The sequence below is a fragment of the Puma concolor genome, chromosome F2, assembly GCF_028749965.1.
Source record: "Puma concolor isolate L17-30 chromosome F2, mPumCon1.1.hap2, whole genome shotgun sequence".
Classification (NCBI taxonomy): Eukaryota; Metazoa; Chordata; class Mammalia; order Carnivora; family Felidae; genus Puma; species Puma concolor.
Genome location: NC_141684.1, coordinates 14828946 through 14853244, shown reverse-complemented (window position 1 = coordinate 14853244; position 24299 = coordinate 14828946). Strand labels below are relative to the sequence as shown.

The following is a 24299-nucleotide window of genomic DNA, read 5'->3' as shown; positions in this document are numbered from 1 at the left end:
TTGCTTGGGATTCTCTCTCTCCCTCTCTCTCTATCCCTCCCCCACTCACATGCCTGCTCTCTCTCAAAGTAAATAAACATTTAAGAAAAGAATTAAATAAGTAAAATGTGAATGAAAATGAAAGGGCTGTTTATCTTAATCATCATATCCTAGTGCCTGGACATACTCACAACAGAGTTTGGCACTTAATGCAGAGCTTGGTAAATAGTAAGTATTTACCAAACAATGACTGTAATTTTGACTCATTACAATACCTACCTCAGTGCACTGTCTTTATCATCCTCTTGGGAGCTGGACTGGACTGGGGAGAAGGAATCCAACCTTCCCATTCTCTCTGCCTTCAGGCTTTCTGCACCAGCCACACTGGTCTGAGTTCCGGGCACCAAATGTACTTTCCTGCATCTTGTTTCAGTGTTTTTAACAATGCTGTATCTGTGACCTGGAATGATCTTCATCTCTACCCGCCTCCAACTGACAAAAAACTCCCATTATGTATATACCTAGTTGATTCCTATTCAACTCCCAGAGTTCAGCTCCAACATCACTTCACAGGAAGCTTTCTCTGACTCCCCAGAGTAGATCAGGGTTCCTCATAAACGGACTAGGAACACCCTGTACTTTTTAGGAACATTTATATCCACACTGCCTGGATATAAAAAAAACACTGTCAAGTATTTAGTGGTTGCTCAACAAATATGTGTTGCATAGATGAAGGACATTATCAATGACCAGCTATTTGATATCCATAATTTAATTTGATGTTTTCTCATAGACACTAAGATTATCTCCCGTACACAGATAGAGAAACTGTTACTCAAAGAGATTGAGCGACTTCTCTAAAGTCACATAGCTAATAAGTTATAAACTTGGGATTTGGACTCAGTTCTCTTCAGCTCCAGAAAATCTACTCTTCCCACCACAAATGAACTGTTCCCAAGATTCCTCAAGTCAGCTTCCTTATTCCTTTCCTTTAGTGCCCTTTGGTCCCTCAAGCTCTCCAGAGATAGCAAAATATATCCTAACCCACTGACTCTTTGACTCAAAAGTCCCCTGCACCTCCAGGGATCCCAGGAGCCCAAATTCATTCCTGGAAATCCATGGTTCTTGCTAGTTATCTCTCTCTTGAAGGTTTCCCCTCAGAATGAGGGGAAACCTCATTATAACCTGTGCATCCTTATAACCTGTGCAATCTTAAACTTCACCATCTCATCAAGTGGCACCATCATCAAGCCAAAAGCTTAGAGGACATCCTCCATATCTTCTTTTACTTCTTTGTCTCATCCGATCCATGTGTTAATATTTTCTGTGCTTCTATCAAGCATGTCTCGAATCTATCATTTTTCTCCAGTATTCTATAATGTCCTATGTTCTCTCGTGGCTTCTAATCTTCTCCAACATTTTTTATGTCAGTTGAGAAACAACCTATCCTGTGCATTCCAGAAATGAGGGGGTTAACACACAATAGGGGTTTATGTGATTGTTAGAAAAGCTGAGAGGTGGGGGCAGATGTCAGAGGAACTGAAGCTTAAGGTCATCAAAGTCAACACCGAAGGTCTCAGCCTACAGCACCAAATGTGGTGGTTCTCCAAAGCTTGCCTAGAAGTTGCTACAATTCTCAGAATGTCTCCTAGACCGTCATGGTCTGCAGTCACAGAGTAAGTGGGTTTCAAGTGTTTGCTGACAGGCTTCTCTGATGCTCACATCTGCACATTTGTCTATCTGCCACCACTGCTAGAGAATAAAGCTTTCAATTCACTTCTATTTTCAAGACACCACAGGCAGATATTGCACTCCTTGACAAAACCATGGAAGGTGATTAGGATGAATAAAGTTGCCAACCTTACAAAGACATGAGGGTGGCACTCAGGTGACAGCAGACAGCCCACCCCACCATCTGCCACCCAGCAGTCAGATGATTTTACAACCATGCTTAAAATGATTCAGTGGCTTCCCATTTCTCTTAGGATAAAACCCAAACTTGTCCCCATGACCTGCAAAGCTTACTTGGTCTTTTTCTTGCTACCTGTTCCATTTTGTCTCATTCCAGTCTTCCCTTTAATCACTATATTCCAGCCACATTGGTTTCCATTTCATTTCATTTCATTTCATTCAATATGCCAAACATTTTCTCACCTCAGAACTCTTATATTTACTCTTCCCTCTGTCCAGAATGGTTTTCTCCTTGGTTTTCACAATCCTTCTATCTCAACACTCTATCTCAACCACTCTTTAGTGGTTTGTGGGTTTTCTCTGCTGTCCCTGTTATTTCCTCCAAAGCATGTATTGTCATCTGCTCTTATCTTTTCTATTTGTTTGATCAGGACCTGTCATACCCATTGGGACATAAGCTCAGTGAAACCAGGTACCATATTGTCAATTGGCTATTTCTCTGTCCTGATTTAGTTATCAGTTATCCTCTTGGAACATAGTTCATCATGAGCTGAGTTCACCACTTCAAACTATCAGAGAACATTAGTTTCTTTGGTCCCCAGTAGTCTGCAGCCATTGTACCAACCTTAACAGAAGCACAAAAGACATAAGAACAATATCTGCTCAGTGCAATGCTTAAATAGTTTCAGCACATTTCAGGCAAAATACCCTGATAAACCCTTAACTCTGCAACTTTCTACTACTGATGTTATTCAACCCCTCTCCTCATCCATTGGAATAGCCAGAAATACCGTATCAATTTGATCATTTGGGGTTTTGTTGTTGTTGTTGGATAAAACATAAGTGCTTATTTTCTTTCATGTAAAAGAAGTCCTCAGGTAAAGCGTACAGGATTGACATAAAGGTTCCTTCTTTCTGCTTCACTGTCATAAACATGTGGCTCCTATTCAAGTTTGCCTCATGGTTCCAGCATTGTTGCTGATGTTCTAGCCACCACATCTGCAACCCAGGCAATACAAAGAAGGAAGGGGGAAAGGGCACTCCTTCCTGCCAAATAGCTCTCTTTAAAGGAAATTCATGGAAGCTCTCAGCCAGTGATTTTCACTTATGTCTCCTTGACCATTTCTAGCAGGGAGAGAGACTGGGAAACACCATATCTTTTTTTAATGATTTCAGAAATAGAATTTAGTGATTCATCACTTACATATAACACACAGTGCTCATCCCAACAAGTGTCCTCCTTAATGCTCCTTGCACATTTAGCCCATCCCCTCCACCCAACACATTGCCAGCAAACTTCAATTTGTTCTCTATATTTAAGAGTCTCTTATGGTTTGTCCCCTTCTTTGTTTTTATCTTATTTTTGCTTCCCTTCCCTTATGTTCATCTGTTTTGTTTCTTAAATTCCACATATAAATGAAATCATATGATATTTAACTTTCTCTGATTGACTTATTTTGCTTAGCAGAATACACGCTAGTTCCATCCACATTGTTGCAAATGGCAAGATTTCATTCTTTTTGATTACCGAGTAATACTCCATTGTATATATACATACACCGCATTTTCTTTATCCATTCACCCATCAGTGGACACTTGGGCTCTTTGGATACTTTGGCTATTGTTGATAGTGCTGCTATAAACTTTGGGGTTCATGTGTCCCTTCGAATCAGCACTCCTGTATCCTTTGGATAAATACCTGGTAATGCAATTGCTGGGTTGTAAGGTAGTTCTATTTTTAATTTTTTGAGGAATTTCCATACTGTTTTCCAGACTGGTTGCACCAGTTGGCATTCCCACTAACAATGCAAAATATGTCCTCTTTCTCTGCATCCTTGCCAACATCTGCTGTTGCCTGAACTGTTAATTTTTGCCATTCTAACAGGTGTGAGGTGGTATCTCATTGTGGTTTTGATTTGTATTTCCCCAATGATGAGTGATTCAATTTGATTATTCGTAACTTTACCACCTTTCCCAAATATTTAAAAGTGTTCTTCATTAATCAGTACTGAGTTTAAATATATTCAGAATTCACTTAGTTCTTGTCTGCATTTCCATAGCTCTTTATTACTCTTCCCATTATAACATTCATCACAACAAGCCTATTAGTTGATGTCTTTGTATACGTATTGATACTTCCACGAGATTATATGTTACATAAGAACAGATTCTGTCTGGAATTTTATATTTTATATCTTTCATGGCAGATGTGTTGAAGGCACTCAGGAAACATTTGTTGAATTGCACTGAATTCCTTCTGAAAGTGAAGTGCTGGGTAAACCCCACAAAATTACAAGATCATGGAAACACCTTAAGTGAACTGCTTATATATCCATAACTCACAATGCCAGCTTTCTCCCCTGATTAATGGTGTTTTCTAACCATTCATCCCCTCTTTCTATTGACCCCCTGCTGTGCTGTGTTGTCTTTATGTTGTGTTGTCATTATGCAAACTGCATGCCATCTCATGCTCTCAGTGAATTCTCATAAATTGGGCATATCTCCCCAGCACCTGGCTTGGCCAGCACTAACCCTTGTCTGCAAACCTGACTGGCTTTGTCACATTCAGATATTTCTATGAACACATCATTCGCCTGTCCCTTCAAAGTGTAACCGGTACTAATAAGCAAATAAATCAAGCTGAGTTTTTCATTACACGTGCTTTCATTTGTGACAGTATTTACTTGTTTGCATTTAGTAGAGGAAAACAGGGATGATAAACATTAGCCACTATTTTTCTCTTTCTGAAGATGAAAATAAAATTTGTTCAACATAGAGGGGGAATTTTCTATCCCGATATTGTCTAAAGGAAAGGACTACATACTGAAAGTAAGAGGTAACACCAACTGGAGCTACTAACTGTTAAGTATGATGTGTCAGACAATATGCTAAATTATTTCTGAGCCTCACGATATTGCATGGCAGGTGATTAACTGCATTTTCCAGATTAAGAAAATGATTGTAAAAAAATTAAATATTTTGACCCAGGTCACAGAAATAATTTGAGAATAAGTTTAAGCCTTAATACAAAGTTGGCTTCATTCGTAATCTAGAACTCTCTTGGAAAACAATCAGTTGTGTGAATGGGACTTCCACTTAATTGTTCTAGGTCCATTTTCTTCAACGGCAAACTGGAGGATAATAAGTAGATGATATCTATTTTTCCTCTAACTTTTTAGGGTTCTCCATTCCTGTACCAAAAGCTATTTGAGGCAAGTTTGACCTAAAGCATGGATGCAATTTGATGAATACAATAAGGGTGAGGATGATGACTATCCTCCTCAACACCACGTAGACGAAGCAGGGAAATTCTTTTGCCAAAAACCAGAAGGAAAAGTATTGCTGCAAGTGAGCATGAAATTTAGCTCTGAAAACATGCAGGTACGATGGGAGGGTAAAGCTGGGTCACACAGTCTTCCTTCCTATTACCTAACACAACCACCACCCCCAAAACAGTGTCAGCAAAAAACCCATCAGCAGCAAGTAAGCAAGAAACTAGATATAATGTTAGGCTCACAAGGAGTAGAAGTGGTCACTTGACAGCTCCTACTTCCCATCCTAGTGACAGAAAAATAGGGAAAGTAAATAAAATTCTGGAAAGGTTCATCAATACCCCCTAATCTGAAATTATTATTAATAGACAGACTAAGGAAATATTTTTTTTTTCAAATCCCTAGGACCCCAGACTCTATCCTTGAAGATTTCAAGATCTCAGCAGAGGTACTTGCTTTCTCTTTCTCTTGGTCTCTCTCTCTCTCTCTCTCTCTCTCTCTCTCTGTATGTCTGCGCGTACACACACACACACACACACACACACTGCTGCTAGGAGTCACAGTATTTTCCTAGAGATCACTGGTGAACTGGATGAATGATCAAAACTTAAGCACATCAACTCATGGAAATAAGATATACACTTCCAACTATGGGATATAAATGATGATATAGGGAATTAAAAATATTTCAGAAAAAGAAAGCAATACTCTAATATAAGTGAAACTAAACAGCCTCATGGAGATTGCCCTCTCCCTCCCACTGAAACAACCTCGCCTCAGAATAGATCTAGGAGAGCTCAGACAGATTCCAGATACTTTAGGAGTTCAAGAGAAAGCCTAGCTGAGCAAGACAGACTTGAGAAAAATATTCAACAAAGTAGCATGACCTTCGATGCAAAATTAGCTACAGCTAAACACTCAAATGTGCACTCAAGAAATGAATATGGTTTGAAAAAGATTAATCCAGTCTGGAAAAACAAACATAACCCAAAGGAAAGAATAACATTTTCTCTAAGTGTTCATACATATATTTTTTTCAATAACCAAGAGTTCAAAGATCACTAAATAAGATAATTGCATGAAAATAAGAGAATTATATGAAAAAGGTGATAGACAGTAAAACACCACCATAAAATCATAAACTTAAACCAAAAAGAAACAAGTAAGTTATATTAGAGAATTTTAATGAGTGACAGAGAGTTTGTGGTAACACCGTGATGGTCTATGGAAAGGGGGACATTCTTATAGACTCAACCATAGATAAAGTGGAATTTGTGTATGTGAAATAGAGGACTTGGAATCAGGGGAGAACTGAATATTCAGAATAAAATAATACTGTATGTTCCCAGAAAATAATGACTTTTGTAAGACAGACTTACTGTGCATCCAGGCATAGGAGAAATTTGCTTATAAGAAGGAAAATCAGATTTATCTAGAAGTTCTCTGTGGCACCAATTAGTGCCAAAGACAACTTACATAAGTCTACACAATTCTAAAGAAAATTAAACACCATCAAATAGTATCTCAAATACGGAGCACTAGGCAGATATTCTCAAACCTGAGCCCTTTTTATCAAAAAGAGTTGATGAAATCCTGCCAACCAAAGGGCATGGTAAGAGGACTCGTAAGGTAGTAAATAAATGCTGTCTGAAGTTTAGAAATAATTTTGATATCAGTGCAGTTTCCTTCACTTTTGCTAAATACAATTGAAAGTAATACTTTATTTAAAATAGCATGTAAAATAATCCAAAATAGAAACATTTAAAAGCATGCAGGGTGTAAGATAGTAATCCGGTTTTTATTCTCATAGTTATATCTATATAGACAGACATCTTGAATATTACTTCGCGTTAATAGTATTCTTAGGCAGTGGTTTTTTGATGGTTTCATTAGTTTTTGCTGTTGGTGGTGGTGGTATCTCCTCATTTTGAAAACAAGTGGGTGTAGATGTATAGTGACGTCAATCAAGTATTGCTATATTTAAAGAGCAGTAGGAAAAAAATAGATCTTAGCTTACCATAAGCCAAGGCAGGTGTGGATAGAGAAATAGGAAGGCAGAGAGATAAAGAAAGGAAACCTTCCATCAGTGTGGAGAGGTAGGACAATCTGTTTTAGAACTCAGAATCTGATCTTGGAGGTTCCTTTTTGCAACCTCACAGACATTAGGCAAACCTTGGGCTGCTCCATCAGAATGTGTCCATAATAATGACATGAAATAACGTTATGTAATAAGATCAAAGCTATCATGTGAGCATATCCACATCTGCATCCCTCCCATCAGACATGTCTTGGTTTCCCAAGCAAAATGTTGGGTTTAACGATAGTTAAGTGGGAATAAAGTGAGGAGAAAAGAAAATAACAGATAGTAGAAACTGGCTGTCATGGAACAATTAGTTGTATTGCCTCTCTCTCTCTTTTTTTCAGAAAAATACACCCAAAGGATCTTTTGCAGGTATATCATCCCCGGTTCCCATTTTATGTGTCCACTTGGGAGGTGGAGGGCATCTGCCTGCCTACAGGGATTCAGAGATAAGCACATGTATAAGTCAGATGGAATGAGAAATCCCGCCATCTTTGAAGGGCTAGAGGAGAATGATCTCTCTCTTTTAAATCCAAATCCCGGAGGCAGAAGCTTGGATCCACTGCTCCATCCTACCACTCTAAGGTGAGAGGCCATCCAAGAATAGAACCAACATGAAATAAAGGTTCAGAAAATATAATTCAAACCCCCAGATCCATCACACCCCCCACCCCCAAATATATTGGTTACATGAGCTAATTTTCTTGTGTCTTTTGAGGACTTTGCTTATACCATTCTCTCAGCGGGGAAAGCTGTGCCTTCTTCCCTGCTGCACGAGCTCCCTTTGTTTGACCAACTCATACTCAGACTCTAATGGTCAGCTTTGGCATTTTACCATCTATCAGTGCCAGTCCCTCACCCCAATTCCACCTGGTGGGCTCCCCTGTGTGTCCATGACAACCACCTCTTACCTCTCTCATTACATATGCATGTGGTCCTATGATTCTCTCCCACTAGATTGTAAGCTCCTTGAAGATAAAGATGACCCACAAGTATTTGTATTTTTAACATATATCACAGATGAGGTACATGACAGATGTGCTGGATATCTTTTGTTCACACCCATCCTCAATCCACTGTCTGCACTCCTTACTCTACATCATGGAAACTGTAAGAATGGCATCAGTGGGGACTTTTGCTTTGTGATTCCACTTGGGTTTGGCTAGTGGGAAGCACAGATAGGACATAAAAGACGAGATGGTGAGGTTGGGATGTTTTCCCCTTGGCTTTTTCCCGTAGCCAACCCTCCATGGGTTGCCTCTGTTTCTCTACTTAAGGCCACAGACTATCTCAGGATTTGAGCTACTGGTCCCTCCCCTTGAGTCTTCAAAACTATGAGTGATTAAGGGGTTCTCTTTCTTGCCCTGGGGCACTGCACAATTCTTTGTTGGTTCCATTAACCCTGGCCCCACTTTATTAAACTCTCCCTAAATTGTTAATTCTTCCCTATTAGACACTGACTACTGTAGGTTGTTAATCAATATATGTTTTAAAGTATCAGCTATTGGATGAATGATAAAAATAGAGATTGAAGGTATGAGTGACTGCCATAAATAGTATTGGAGTGTTCCAGATTTGCCCCTACTGTGGTGTGTGAGTGTGTTTTGCCTGGCTGGGTTGAACCAGACAATGTAAGATGGGTGGGGGGGCATCAGTTTGGAACTCATTGGGGTCCTGAAGTCAGCCAGAGGTCAGGTGCTGTAGGTTAGATCCAATTGACTGAGATAACAGTTGGGGTGAGATAAGGCATGAGCAGGAGATAAAGTGTTGATTGAGGGGGGTCAGAAGCACAAATAACCAAAGTCAAAGTATCCAAAGAAAGTACAGGAAGTGCTTGGATTTAGACACAGGGAAGGAAGAGATGGGTCTAATGTTTAGATATAGAATGGGGTTTTCCAGAGAAGGCTTCATAGACATTGGCCTCTTGTCTCTGCATATGTGTAACTTTATGAGATGTACATGTATGTATGTTTACTTGCACAAGTTTAAACAGGTACTTACACATGTTTGATCACTAGTCACTCAACAAACTACATGCAGATATACATATGTGCACACACACACACACACACACACACATCAGACACAATTCTACTTCAACAGTTCATAGTTAGCATGAGTCTTTTGAAGTGGATGTAGAGATTTCAGTTGTGGTTTCCAGGGGATGCTCCTCTAAGAATTCCATTTTGTGTTTCTTTGAGACAAAGTAAAAGAAACTTGCATCTGTTTCTATGCTTACCCCATGTCTCCATCATGATGATCTGTTTTGCTTTCTGCATCTGGATCAATCCATTTTGCTTCAGGGAATAGCCTTCTGTGTTAGTCCCCAGATCCTGCCATTGTCAAAGAGCCTGTAGGAAGTGGAATTAACATGGTTATGGTATTTTATGTCATTTTATTACTGAGAGTTTCCTTGTCATTAATGTCACCCTCACTCTTTTGCACCCAAGTCACTCTCCACCCAAGTCTGGATTTTAATATTTCTCCTGATTGAACTACTTAAATAAACTTAATTTTAAGCTTGCTTTTACCACAATCACTCTTAATAACTGCTGTTGTCCCTTATAATTACAGTAATCTCTTTGGCTTTGAGTGACTCATAACATTAGCCTTTAGTCCAATAAACCCTGGCAATTGCATTTGGCAGAAGGTCTAGAGTATTAGTAAGAAAATAGCTATGATGGCTGGGTCTGGTGGGTCAGAGCTATACTGAAAACTCAGTAAGATTAGGGATTCTCAAGATAATAAAATGGAAGGTTTCAAGCAACCCCAGCTAGATCTTGAGATTGGGAGGCAGTTTAGGAAAACCCTTTAAGTTTATAGTCTGTGAAATCAGACTATTTAAACCCTTCTCTGCCACCTGTAGGCCTTATGTCCTTAGGCAAGCTAGCTGAAGTTTCCATATTTCAATATCCCCATCTGTAAAATGGGTATAATCAGATGCTTACCACAACTGTTTCAATTGCTTCCATGCTGACTGATCTGTAACCAAGCCATATCACGTGTTAAATATTTTAGGTATTGCCCGAGCCATATAACCATAAAATAGCCATATCTTTAAAACTTATTGAACGGTTTCAATTTTATTTCTTTTATTCCAATTCTATTCATATTTTTAACTTCAATTTTTATCATTACTTATTTCTTTTTAATTTGAGTATGGTTGACACATGATGTTTACATTAGTTTCATGTGTATAACATAATCCATTCATTCCACAATTCTGTATGTTATGTGGTGCTCACAGGTGTAGCTACCATCTGTCACTATGCAATGTTGTAACACTACCATTGCCATATTCCCTATGCTGTGCTTTCTTATTCCTAGGACTCATTTGGTCCATAACTGGAACCCTGTATCTCTCACCTCCCTTCACCCACTTCGTCCATCCCCACCCTCCTCCCCTCTGGCCGTCATCAGTTTCATCTCTGTCAAAATAACCATAACTTATGATTTTTGTGTGAAGATTCAGTAAAGATTACTTTACTTAACCGAAGTAAAGCCCTTAGTACTGTACCGAGTACATAGAAAATACTCAGAAATACAGGCTGCTGTTAGAATTATTTTCATTTTTATTATTACTTTTCAGAGAGCTTTCATCTGGGTCACAGATATGTTCTCTCATAAAATCCTATGCTAACTATTAGAATTGTGATTATTATTCCATTGTATAGGTTAGAAAACCAAGACTCAGAGTGGTTGAATATTACAAAGCTAACAAGTGGCAAAGTGAGATTTAATCCTGGTCTATTCTTAAAACTTTTTACTACACCACATTACTTTGGACCAGAGAGAGCATTTATAACACCCAGAGTAAAATAGGGTTAGGGTCAGAATGTCCATAATTGTAACAATTATGAGAGACGGAAAAGGAATTAAAGAGCACTGAGCATAAATCCCATCCCACCAACACCTCAAATGTGCTCTCACAGTTCTTTGTTTTAATTATAGAACAGGACCTTAAATCCTATAAGTTCAAGTCTAGTCTTGGGAGCAAAGGCTGCAGAGGAGAGAACATGTACTCACACCTTCATTGATATGCATGAAGTACAAGAAAGAAGAAAGCAATTAAAATCTGTAGCCTTTCTTTTTTGAGAAATGCAGTGTATGCTGTGTTGTGTCACCTAGATCCTTCCCTGGAGGACCAAGGTATCTATTCCCCCAACTGCTGGGAGTGTTGATTGCCGCCAGCTCTCAGCTGAATCCCCTTGGAGCACTGCTATGAGATGAAGAGAACCCACTCCTCCAAGGTCAATCTCCTTCCTGGACACAGCTCACATCCAATGACTGGTCAATACCCAAGTACAAAGGACTGCAGATTTCCCCTGCTCTCTGAAGTAGCTCTTTCTTATGCAAACTTTTGTAAGCAGAAATGGGGTAAAGCAAAGAGTATCTCCCTGCTTTCTGAAAGTTCACAATATGCCACTCTGCTTTTAGGAAAGACCTCCATTAGTATGGTAAAGGCTCTTTTTGAAAAAGCAAAATTCCTCTTTGGATTTCTTCCAGTTAGCAAGATAGATACGAAAGTAGGTCTTCCTAAATGTGATGTGGTGCAAGAGGAACTTCTGGAAAGTGGGGGATACCTGCATTCCCCTTGCATCAGTGGGGAGGGGGACAACTCCATGAGAGCATCCAGCTCCAGAACTGCCGCCTTCGTTGTGAGATCACAGGCTGCTAGGGTCTCCTTCTCTTTCAACTTGCTCCTCTGCTTTCACGACACCACAGTTATTCACCCCAACAGCATTACCCAGTGCATTTACTGCACACACATCAATGCCTCAGAGTCTATTTCCTAGGATACCCAAACTGCAATGTGGGGTAGAGAGTGCATCTTTGTTGTGGCAGACAATTCCAGCTAATCTCCCTATTTCCGAGAGGGCTCTAATGACTTATCAAATATTTACTATAGTATCAATGAATATATCAGGGCTTAACAAATATCAGGAGCACTTTCATGAGCATCAGGATGCAACTATTTTGTTGATTTCCAAGGAGTAATTGAGCTGTCGTCAGAGGCTAAGTCTGTGGTCTTGGCAGAGATCCAGGTCTCAATGAGCACATCCGTTAGCATTACTTTATCTCCAGGGTCTTGAAGGCTCAGGACAGTGTGGAAAAGTCTTAATTACCATTCACCAAATGGCATTTAGGGGGTTTCTTCCTCCCAATTTATTTATGACTATACAAGGCTCCCAGAGCGTTCCTGTTAGAGTTGGGTCCCTCTGGTCCTAGGTCACCCTCCAGATTCCATGTCAATAAGAGAACATTCCTGAAAGTTTTCTGGGTATAAAGATCACACAGCACATCACTGTACTTCCTAGGGGTGTCATGTATGAAGGGCAGAGAACAACCATCTTAGGGTTTTAGAACTTGGGTGATGTGTCACATTACGTCCACATCTCTGACCAAGTCTCCGCACCTCTGGTGATTACAGCCACGTGTCTTACTCTTCACTCCTGAAAGCCACCCCCTGTTCTCTGCCCTGAGAATCCTGCAGGTTCTTTAAGGCTTAGATGAAATGTGGCCTGCATGCCATCTCGTCACAACTGATTACGTCTCTAAGGAATATTACTAAATATAAACTTCTTCAGAAAGCAATTGAACTTTACCTGTTCATAATTGTAGATAGAGGAATTTAACTTCTGAAAGTCTATTGGAAGCAAATAATCCAAAAGGGACATACCAATCTTTCCATATAAAGTCATAAAATTCCTAAGCATGACCATTAGAAAAACTCTAGTTTCCTTTTTACTCTTTTTCAGTAGGATTTCAGCTTCATCAGAGCAAGGATCATCATGTCTAGTTTCTTCACTTCTTTATCCCCAGTATCTAAAACAATGCTTAGCACATGGTAAATGTCCAATTAATATTTAATGAATGAATAAACGACCCTTCCAATGTGCAGAATGTGTAGTGGAAAAATGAAACTGTGTTGAGACACAAAGAAAACTTGCCTAAAAGGAGGCTACTAACATATTTCTAGCTGGAAGAAGTCAGCATTGGAAAGATGCCAAATTCTCTAATAATCTATGAATTTAACCACATTTCCACTTGCAAAACAAATTGACATTTTTGTTTTAGAACTTGAAAAATTATTCTAAATTTCAGCTAGAAGAAAAGAATAAAACAGCCCTTTCGTTTTAAAGAAGAGAAGTAGGAGAGGTTTTGTTCTGCTACATGCACCTGCACACCTACGTACACACGCGGAAATCACTGTGGTGCAGGACGAGAAGGATAGTTGGCCTGGTGAAGGAAGAGCTTGAATGCTGTAAGGTATAAAAACATGAGATGTGTTCCTCCCTGTTACTGTTAACTGTTACTGTTGAATCTTCCTTTCCCACTGGTTAGCAGCCATTTGAAGCATTATGATTATTAAAACAATCTATTTTCAGTCCAGCCCATTCTAAAGCTCTAATCTCAAACTTCGCCTTCCACCTTTCCTCCAGTATAGACTCAGCTTGTGGCTCTGGGGCCTCTGAGAGGTGGAGAAACGTGTGAAGTCTTCTCTAAATGTCCTTCCCCTGCCAGCACACCAGTGAAACCCATTCTGTGAGAGCCATAAGCCTGTATTTTCTGTGGAAATTTCATCTGCTACTAAAGAAGTTAGTGAACTCCCAATGAATCTATTGTATATCCGGGCCTAACAGTTAGGTTCTCAGTGACTCAGAACGACAATTTTTTATGCGAGTAAAAATAAAAGCAAAGATTGGGCCTTTTAGCACCTTTCTGAAGATACAGCATGCAACATTAACTCCATTTTTAAAAACCCAAGTGTGAAGAGCATAAAAGGAATGATATTAAATTATCAACATGTACCATCTTCTCTCTCCTACTTCTCCCAAAGGATAGAGACATATTACTTGCCAGGTCAATTTGGGATCCTCCTTTATTTATATAGAATACAAGAATAAGGCAAAGGATAACATAAAACAAACCAAAAGGCCTGAGCCAGAAAGGCCAATGTTAGAGGAAAGATGGGGCTGTTTCAGCTGAAGAGAATAGGGGTTTTTGAGGTGCATGGAGTGGGAGACGGAAGAGATTTGAGACAACTGTAGAGAGGGAAAGAGAAATTGACAAGGAGTGATACAGGGAAGGGGATTTTTAAAGCAGTTTTGCCAGCCTCCAAGAACGCAGCCACCACTTTAGAATCTTCTGCTACCATTACTTTTTGGGTTTTTTTTTGAGAGGTACTATACTAAATATTTCCATTGTTTTTAATTATTTCTAGTTACTGGACTATTGGTTTTTATGTGACTTTACAAAGCACTGGTTGCAAAACAGTTGGGTTATATAGGCTACATGAATTCTTTCACTTACCAAACATGCCATCTGTGTATTCTGGTCAGGAAGAATCATTCCAAATGCTTATGATGACCTGATGCAGAGATAGTAAAACAATGATCTCTGAATGAATGCTCTGGTGGTTTCCCCAAAAGTTCTGTAAAACAAATATTGCATTGAAGTTATTTTCATTCTTAATAGCCTTGAACTTATCCTCAAAAATCCTAGGTTCATGTTTTAGTTTTACTTGGACCAAACTGTCATCTTCCTGAAGACAGGAAAGATGCTTTATCATCTTTTAATGTTGCTAGAATTTTAGCAAGTGGCCACCTGGGGCACATAGTAAACACTCAATATAAGCGGATAAGTGTGTAAGGCTTCAGCCATATCCAAGAAGTCCTTTGGTTGTCTTTATAAAGTCCTGGGTTAAAGATTCCCCCTATTATCATTTTGAATTGGTTCTTGAAGAATTTAATTACCTACAAGTTGGGCAGGTATGACTCTTCCTTAAGTGGTCATATCAGGTGAAGATCTGCACTCCCCACACACCCTGAACGCTACCTTAAATAAGAATAAATATTTTGAGTTTGCTTGAATACATGAAGAAATGAAAGAGGGAAAAGGGAAAAATATACAGGAAGGAATAGAGAAAGGAAATAATGAGAATTCAAGGCAATTCTTTAGGGAAAAAATCTATTCCAACAAATCCTTGGTTGAAGTAACCAATCAACATGTCCAAGAAACCTGAAAATATTATTTTTTTCCTATGTTGGAACATCTCTAGATGTTTTAGGCAGACTACTTAAATACAGGAAACAGGTAATACACAGACTTCCACTTTTCTCCTCTTATCACCATGGTTACTCTTATTTAAATTTATCAGCAATGTTGGACACTTAGTAATGTGCTCATATTGAAGAGACTAGATATGTTTATAGAGGATGAAGATTGCTAAACTATTTTTTTCCAGCAGATCAAAGCATTGCCAGTTTTTCCCTTCTACCTTTTTCCTACAGAGGGAAACACATCAAGTACCTTCTGAAGGTTCTCTGTTCCATCCCTAAGGAACTTTTCAGTAATGTTCTTTCATCATAAATTGCTGGGTGTTCTGAAATGTTTTCTCCCCTGAAGTTATAAGTCACAAGTTTCTGATGTTTTGTCTAATCTCTCTCTCAGCATACTGATTCTCTGGAGACAAGTGTCATGAAAATGCTTTTGGATAGATAAAAATGCATTTGCTCCTTTGTCTCCACTGACCCTGTTATTCAAAGAGTCAATATCTATAGAGATGGCAGGTGCATTACCTGAAACATGGATTTTTCTTCTCCAAGTATTGTAATTATTGATGCTTTGGACTCTTCCTGCTTTATCCGTCATACTAAGGCTATCCTTGAAAACATATTGCCTGAGTCTGGAGCTCATAAGTCAACATCAATGATAATAGAAAGCATTTATTAAAGACCATTAAGCACTTACTCTTCTAAAAGTGCTTTTTTGTGTAAAAACTTTTTCTATCCCCACCACAACCCCAGGAGATCAGATCTACTACTATCCTGCTTTATAAATGAGGAAAATGAGGCACAGAGTGGTTAAGTAATTTCTTATTTCAAATATAGCAAATGGTAGAGCAAGGGATTGCAATGTGGCATTTCCTTATAGATAGCTCCCTCGCACTAGAACGTACTGCCTCCAATGGCAGGAAATGGCATATAGGCAAGATTTTTTAACCCGTGTGTAACCTTCAAGACCCCTGAGAATTGCATATAAAAATGTCTATACACTGATGTGCATACATGTTTGTGGTTATGTGTGCACTTTTCTGAGAAGAGACTCTACTGATTTCATTCAATTCTCAGAATGGTGTAAGGTTCCATAAGAAATGGTTCAAGAACAATACAGTGAAAAATAGTCTAGTGTTTGAGATCTAACAACTCATGGTTGTCACCCACTTTATTAAGCTATTACCAGCTTTAATTTTCCTGGTATGTTGTGCAAGGAATAACAATGCCAATGACATAGGGTATTGTAAGAACAAAATGACGGAATGCATACCCAGCATCTAGAAGACTGTCTTGCATATATATCAAATAAGTACAGGTCCCTTCCTGATCCCTCTAGAAGCCTCTAGGTAAAGGGGATGCTCCCCATCAATCAAGATAAGTAGAGATGTCTTCATCTGCTTTCTTTCTCAGGGTCCCAGTGATCTTCCCTAAATATTTCCAGCCCAGAGCAGTAATTGTGAGTGTAGGTCAAGGGCACAATTCTGGTCTCTGTTCCAATTCTCACCTTTACACAGATGATATTCAAGTTTTTCTCCAGGCCCAGGTGAGTCTTTTACACATTTCTCTTGGCAGAGGAACAATTAGGAAAGATAACAACAGAACAACAGCCTAAACCTTGCCATATTTGGGGTACAATTGATACTGCCTTTCTAAAAAAAATGAAAACATTCCGAATTTCAAGGAAAAAGCAGGTTAAGCAAAAGAAATTGAAATGTGACTGTATTGCTCTTCTATGGCTGCTATCAACAACTTACTTCAAATTTAGCTGCTTAAAATCACACAAATTTGTTATCATATATTTCTGAAAGTCAGAAGTCTGATGTGGGTCTCACTGGGATAAAATGAAAGTGTCACCAGGGTTGCATTCTTTTCTGAAGGCTCAAGGGGAGAATCTGTTCCCTTATCTTTCCCAGTTCTTAGACACTTGCCTGCATTCCTTAGCCCGTAGTCCCTGCCATATCCAAAGCCAACAATTGCCAGTCTGGTCTTTCCCACTCTGACATTGACTTTTCTTCTGCCTCCCACTCTACTTGCACTTCAGGATTCTTGTGATTACATTGGGCCCACCTGGAAAACCCAGGATATTCTTTGTATTTTAAGGTCAGTTGATTGGCATTCTTAATTCCCCTTTGCTCTGTCATATAACATATTCACAGATCCTGGGGATTAAGATGTGGACATCTTTGGAGGGCTATTATTCTGTCTAACACAGTTACCTTCTAAATTAGGTCTATCATGACCACCCTATTTAAATTCCAACCTACCCGCACCTTCCTGATCTTTCCTATGAGTTTCAGACATAATTGCTGCCATAAAAGTATGACATGCCGGGGACATATATTTTATGGGATATACGGATAAAGGAGTCAAGTTGACCTGGGTTCGAATCCTACTTCTGCCATTTTTAATGTGATAATCTTTAGAAAGTCTTAGCATACATGAGCCTCAGTCTCATTGTTTGGGAAATGGTGATAATACTTCAACTACACAAGGTTGTCGTGAATACCAAAGAGGATAGTGTATCAGATGTAGCTGGCACAGAAACATACATGGCAAGTGCTCAATATTTATTTCCCTTCCAGCTTTCTTCTTCCTCCACCCTCTAATTCCAATCAAGCCCTGTTCCTTAATATCATATTAAGTATACAGTCTAAGGTTGAATATTGTTTCACTGCCTATACTACAAATTGTTTATCCATTCATTCATCCATGAACACTGGGTTGCTTCCAACTTTTGGCCATTGTGAACTGCTGCTATGATCATGAACATATAAATATCTCTTTGGAGACTCTACTTTCAATTTTTTCAGATATATACCCAGAGGTGAAATTGCTACATCATATGGTAATCCTCCCTTTAATTATCTGAGGGACTTTGATACAGTTTTCTGTAGTGGCTGCACCATTTTCCATTTCCACCAACAGTGCACAGTGGTTCTATTTTTTCCACGACTCGCCAACACATGTTAGTTTCTGGGGGGTTTTGATAGTAGCCATCCTTATGGGCATAAGGTAATAGCTCACTGTGATTCTGATTTGTATTTCCTTAATGATTAGTGTTTAGGCATCTTTTCATATGCTTATTGATCATTTGCATATCTTTGGAGAAACTTTTCTTCAAGTCTTTTGCCCATTTTTTTGAAAAATTTTTAATGTTTATTTTTGAGAGAGAGAGAGAGAGAGAGAGAGAGAGAGACAATGTGAGTGTGAGAGGGGGGCAGAGGGAGAGGGGAGAGGGAGACACAGAATCTGAAACGGGCTCCAGGCTCTGAGCTGTCAGGACAGAGACCCACAAACTGTAAGATCATGACCTGAGCTGAAGTCAGAGGCTTAACTGCCTGAGACCTCCAGGTGCCCCATCCTTTGCCCATTTTTAAAATTGGGTTATTTGTTCTCTCGTTGGTGAGTTGCGGGTATTCTTTACATATTCTGTGTATTAACCCCTTATCATATAGATGGTTTGCAAATATTTTCTTCCATTCCATAGGTTGCCTTTTTGCTCTGTTGATTGTGTCCTTTGATGCAAAGACACTTGTAATTTTTATGTAGCCCAGCTTATCTGTTTTATCTTTGTTGCCTGTGATTTTGTTATCATGTCAGTAGTGAAAATCATAAGTCCCCCTTTAACTCTAACACACCCATGCACACACATAGGCACACACATATGCACACACACACACACACACACACACACACACACAGTCAAAAGAGCCAAGCATTTAAAAAGAAGCATTGAAGAAATCGCTGAAGCCACTACCACCAAACAAAAGAGCAGACAAAAAAAAAAAAAAAACCAAACCGGGGCACCTGAATGGCTCAGTTGTTTAAGTGTCAGATTCTTGATTTCGGCTCAGGTCATGACCTCATGGTTCATGAGATCAAGCCCCACGTAGAGCCCTGCACTGGGCTCTGCACTGGGCATGAGCCTGCTTAAAATTCTCTGTCCCTTTCCCTCTGTCTTTCCCCTGCTTATGGGTGCATGTGCTCTCTCTCTCTCTCTTTCTCTCTCTCTCTCTGTCTCTCTCATGAAAAATCCAAAACAAAGAAAGAAACTTGTCTATTTTTGAGAAATCTCCTTCTTTTGTGATCAGAAATGTGCCACCTTCATTTCTTACACCGTCTTCTCCTTGGAAATAAACGTAAGGGAATAAGAGCAGCTGTGCTACAATCCTGGCAAGAACAAGGAAGTTGGAGCCAGTAAATCAATATTCTTGCCATTAACTAGCTGTTTGACCTTGGGCAAATCATTCTCCGTTTTTAGGTCTCATGCATTGTATCTGAGATCCCTTCCACCTTTAATGCTCTGTGCCCGCTTGGTTTCTCACATGCAACATAAAAGACCATATTCTTGGTCCTATCTCTTGTGACACCATTGTTGGTGGGTTTACTAGCACACAAATGTCCCTCTGACCACTCTCTTGAGTGAAGTCTCCCTAATTGGATGAGAGACAGTGGGATTTTCTAGCCAACTGCTAAATCTTTTATTATGGTCTTCCCACACCAGGTGCCAATTGATGGGTATCAAGATAGAGAGTTTAAAGCTGATTTGTGACCCCCTTTTGACTCCCTTGATGTCTGCAGGTGTCTCCCTGCCCCCCCCCATCCCCGCCATAGTCATTCCTGGCTTTCAGACCTCCTCCTCCAGCTCTTTTGGGGAGTCCTGGAATTTTACCATTGATCACTTGCCTCAACTTGGGTTTGCTCTCTGTCTTTTCTTGTCTTGGGCCAAACCACCCTTTCTTAGACTCTACTTTTATACCTGTCCATCTAAGACCACCAAGGTCATACCCATCCACTCTCAGAAAAATGACTGTTTTCTGTATTTCTTCTGTCTGAGATTGGTGAAAACTTTACACATAAAATCAATGTCTGGAGCAATTCTGATCCACTCAAATTCAGAATTGTCCTTAGAATCTAATATTCTAGATCACAGGTGAGCCAGAATCACATAACAATGGTGATCTCAGCTCAGACCCAAAAGTACTCACTATTCCCACAAATAACTTGATTGATGCTATCTGAGCTAGTTTAGATTATAATTAGAAGTTTTTCTCAAGAAAAACTTGATGAGCCAACTTTTATTTCCATACATTCCTAGCCTGTTCTTGTTTAAAACTACTGTGGCAGAACTTACAGTGGGTGGTGACAGGTGTGCAATAAATAGAAATAACAGATAATGCTCCAAGCATTTTCATTTGTCTGTAATGTGTTATCACACTTAAGTTTGAAAATGAGAAGTTCTGATGTTGGGAATTAGTAATAACCAAACTCCAAAGTCACAGAACACACACACACACACACACACACACACACACACACACACATCCTAAACCCAGAAGACTACTAAAGAAACTTCCCTTTGCCAAGTTTCCCTGTGTATTCACATACATGCACCTGCACATGTGAGCACATGCTCTTATACATGCACACACACACACACACACACGTTTCTTTACATGAAGAAATATACACTCTTCCACATCATGATGCTAAGTGCCAACCTAAATCAGGTCACTTTTCTTTCAGCAAGTGTGTTGTAAAATACATTTTATTTCGGTAATGGAATAAACACGGATACTCAAACCACTAATGAGGCAATGACATCCCTTTGACACCTACTGATTTCAAAATGCCATCACCAGGGTCCTGAATGTGGAACTAGATTTCAACTTGGGAGCAACATTGTGCTGAAGATGAGTCTGCGTCCCAGGCGATTGTTGCCTGTCTCCTTGATTTAAATTCCTAGTCTGACTCTAACATATTGGGGAAGACAGATGCTGACAGAAGAGTAGGCATGGAGAACAGTGAGACAACCCCAAAATGAGGCAGGGTTTAGCAGCAAAGTCCACCAATTTGGCTTGCACAATAGGAAGTATGCCAGATGGAAGCTTAGAAACCCCAGGAAATTAAATCAGGCCTTTCTGACAACCTGGAGAGACACAACTAAGACAAACAAAGACCAATCACAAGAGCAACAAAAATTAGAAGACCAGGTTATTGCTTTGGAGCTGACATCACAATCAGAACTATACATCATGGAAACTTTGTGCTTTCTTTCCTGGATACAGAAAGACTAAGTATATTGCTAACTTGGACCCAATTGACCAACGGTGGATTTCAGACTTCTAAGACTTCTGTGTTTTCTATCATGCTGGTTGAAGAAAGCCTATGAAGTAACTTGAATGCTATGCTGAAAGCATTTCAACTTTATTCAGTAGGCAACAGGGAGCCACTGACATTTTTTGAGCAATAGACTGATGTATTATCACCTTTTGGTAATGTCTTTTCACTAATGAATTTGGTTTGTTTTTGTCCCAGGAGGAGAAGGATACTGTGGTTAATCTTTTCAAATCCTTTTTTTTAGAAAGAGGGAGACAATAAATGTATAGAAGTATAAACAACAAAAAATAAACAAATACATAAAGTGTGTTTCCAGTAAATAAATAAATAAATAAATAAATAATAAATCCAGAGAAACAAGAAGCATGAGTCATATAAATCATAGCCAACCAGAGTTCCAAACAATTTTCCCCTACAAAAGCTCTTGATAAATGGTCAATAAATGTTAAGTGGGGTATTATTTTGTAGTTAATTTCCTTCATTTTCGAGTTTTGTTCTTCTAAGTGATTTCACCAACTACTTTATAATTGTGGCATGTAGGAACATATCCATAATCTTCTTTTTTTTTTTTTCCTACAGCAGGAGTATAGTGCAAAGATCTTGATTCAGAGAGCTAAGTGATTTACTGGAAGACCTATGAGATGATTCTGAAAATACAATTCAGATCTCCTGAGCTTTCTACTTTTTTAAAGTTAACAGTTAGTGGTAGAAAAGAACATTCAATTTGATTGAAAAGTAACATACATAGGATTAAAAAATTTACAGTCCAACGGGCTGTTAGGTACCAAAATTTACATTTATTTTTTTTCTGCAATGGTAATAATTTAGCATCAATTAACACTACATTAAAAAAAATCCTTTTTTTATCTTTCCTGTCTTTGTGGAAAACTCCCTCTTTGCCTGCTGATTTTTGACAACCTGTTGGAAGGTAATGATAGCACAGATTTTCCTTTGAGCCATATTACAGCACAGTTCCCTGACAACTTTGTCTCTGGCTAAACAAATCATTTGCGCCCTGCCTGATTTGTTTCCGTGTTTGTAATTCAACTGCAATTTGTTCTTTCCCATGGTTAAATGAAAATGTGGTCATCAGATGCAATCCTTCCTGTTTGAGAGCCATAAATAACACGTTTCTGAAGTGCAGTACATAAATATTTTACTAACCACAATATAGGTTTGTAGGATAAGGCAGAATGAAAGTGGTAAAGATTTCCTATGGATTCATTTTTACAGGATTTAGATGCCATGTTATGGTTTGGTGAGTTCATTAGGCTCATTAAGAAACTGTTTCTCATCTGAAGAAACAGAGTAATATAAACCTGTGCTTCTCAATTCCTTGACATATCAGGTTTACATTTGCTTCCTGGTTGAGTTTGGATGTAATATATATCATCAAGTATTCCCAGGCCTGATTTTAATTCACTCACTGCCATTTGTTTTTCTACATAGCAGTGTTACCTCCTGGGCAAATTAAGAGCCGCTGTAGAATAATGAAGTTTATACTGAAAATAAATTCTTCTTGCTGCCGCTGGGCCAGTCACCTGAAACCATAAAAAGGGAAAAAATACGCGGAGATTTGAGGAGGGCACGGGCGTGCTAATGAAGAGCAGTACTGTAAACATAATTCTTCTCTTCTCCAAGTTAAAAAATTTTGTTTAAAAATATATTCCCTCTAGTCCAAAAAGCTATTTCCCATGTCCTATGGTTTCTGTTCTGTAGGTGTCCCGAAAATAATTGGGCATTTAAAGAATCTCAAAAAATTGCCGATCACAGAGCCAACCGCCTCTTGGTACCTTCCCTCTGAGGCTCTTATTAATTTTTAATCAGCTCGCTGCTATTTCAGGTCTTTAGGACTCCTGTAAGTAAAGGAAAATGCTGGGTGGGTGGCAGAGGAGGAGAGAGCAAATAAATGCAGAGGGAAGTGGGCTCTCCAGAACTCAGAGACAAAGGCTGGTGTGGTCTCAACAAAGACAGAGTTAAAGCTCTCTGTTGAAGCAGTTAAAGCAGAGAAGATCACTCCCTCAGCTAGACCATAGGTGAGCATAAGAATCCCATTTCGCTCCAGCTGCTTGACTGGTATAGACCGCGGGCATTCTTCTGGCCTTTTTTTCCCAAAGATGAATGGCACTCCTTTTGTTCTCAGAAGGGCATAATGACTTGATCCTCGAGGAATTTTTCTACTTTTTCTACTTTTTCTAAGAGATGCATAAATCCTGCCCTTGTCTCGAACACCCTCTCTCATTGTTCTTCACCTGGAAAATTTTGCACAATGTCTAGCATACAGCAGGATGTCAACACATACTTGTGCAGTTAATGTTTCCTTCTAATGTGGGGGTGCTATTTTAGACCATAAGGGGGATCTTGGTCATTTCGAAGGGCATTTACCAACGTCCCCTCTGACCCTCTAGTGGGCATGACGGGTAGCAGGCTGCACCGGGACTCTTGGTTCCCATGAGAAGGTAGTTCCTCTGAGTGGACTTTTCCTGTTTTCCGCTTTCTAAACTGTAGAGTGGTAGAAACCATATTTGGCAACACAGGACTCAGTAAAAGGCAGGGACAGTGATCTGAAACTGAGCAACTAGATGTTTTTCTTTCCAGTCTTTTCATTAATTGGGGTATAAAGATACTTCTCCCAAACTGAGGTTAAATTTTAAAAGACTTTGGAATAATGGATGTTTTTATTTTATTTATCTACTTACTTACTTGTTTGCTTGTTTATATTTTAGTTATTGGTCAAGCTCAAACAATTATTTTCAAGTATATAAAAAATGATTTTCCAGAAAAAAATTAAACGTTACCTCCTTAAGAGTGAACTTTTTGGGAGAATACTTAAGATTATAATTTTTCATTTTTCTACTATACTGCAAGCTCCTTTTG

The 24299-nt window shown here is 39.1% G+C and overlaps 1 long non-coding RNA gene across 2 annotated transcripts in view; it reads right to left on the bottom strand.

The window, feature by feature from the left end:
* Positions 1-24299, bottom strand: part of LOC147571843 (uncharacterized) — a 137097-nt gene that overhangs the window by 81452 nt on the left and 31346 nt on the right. For both annotated transcript variants that reach the window (XR_015246826.1, XR_015246825.1), the window contains exons 2-3: positions 14557-14677; positions 9482-9593 (exon numbers count right to left, since the gene is read on the bottom strand). This is a non-coding gene — a long non-coding RNA (uncharacterized LOC147571843). The remainder of the gene's footprint in view (positions 1-9481; positions 9594-14556; positions 14678-24299) is intronic.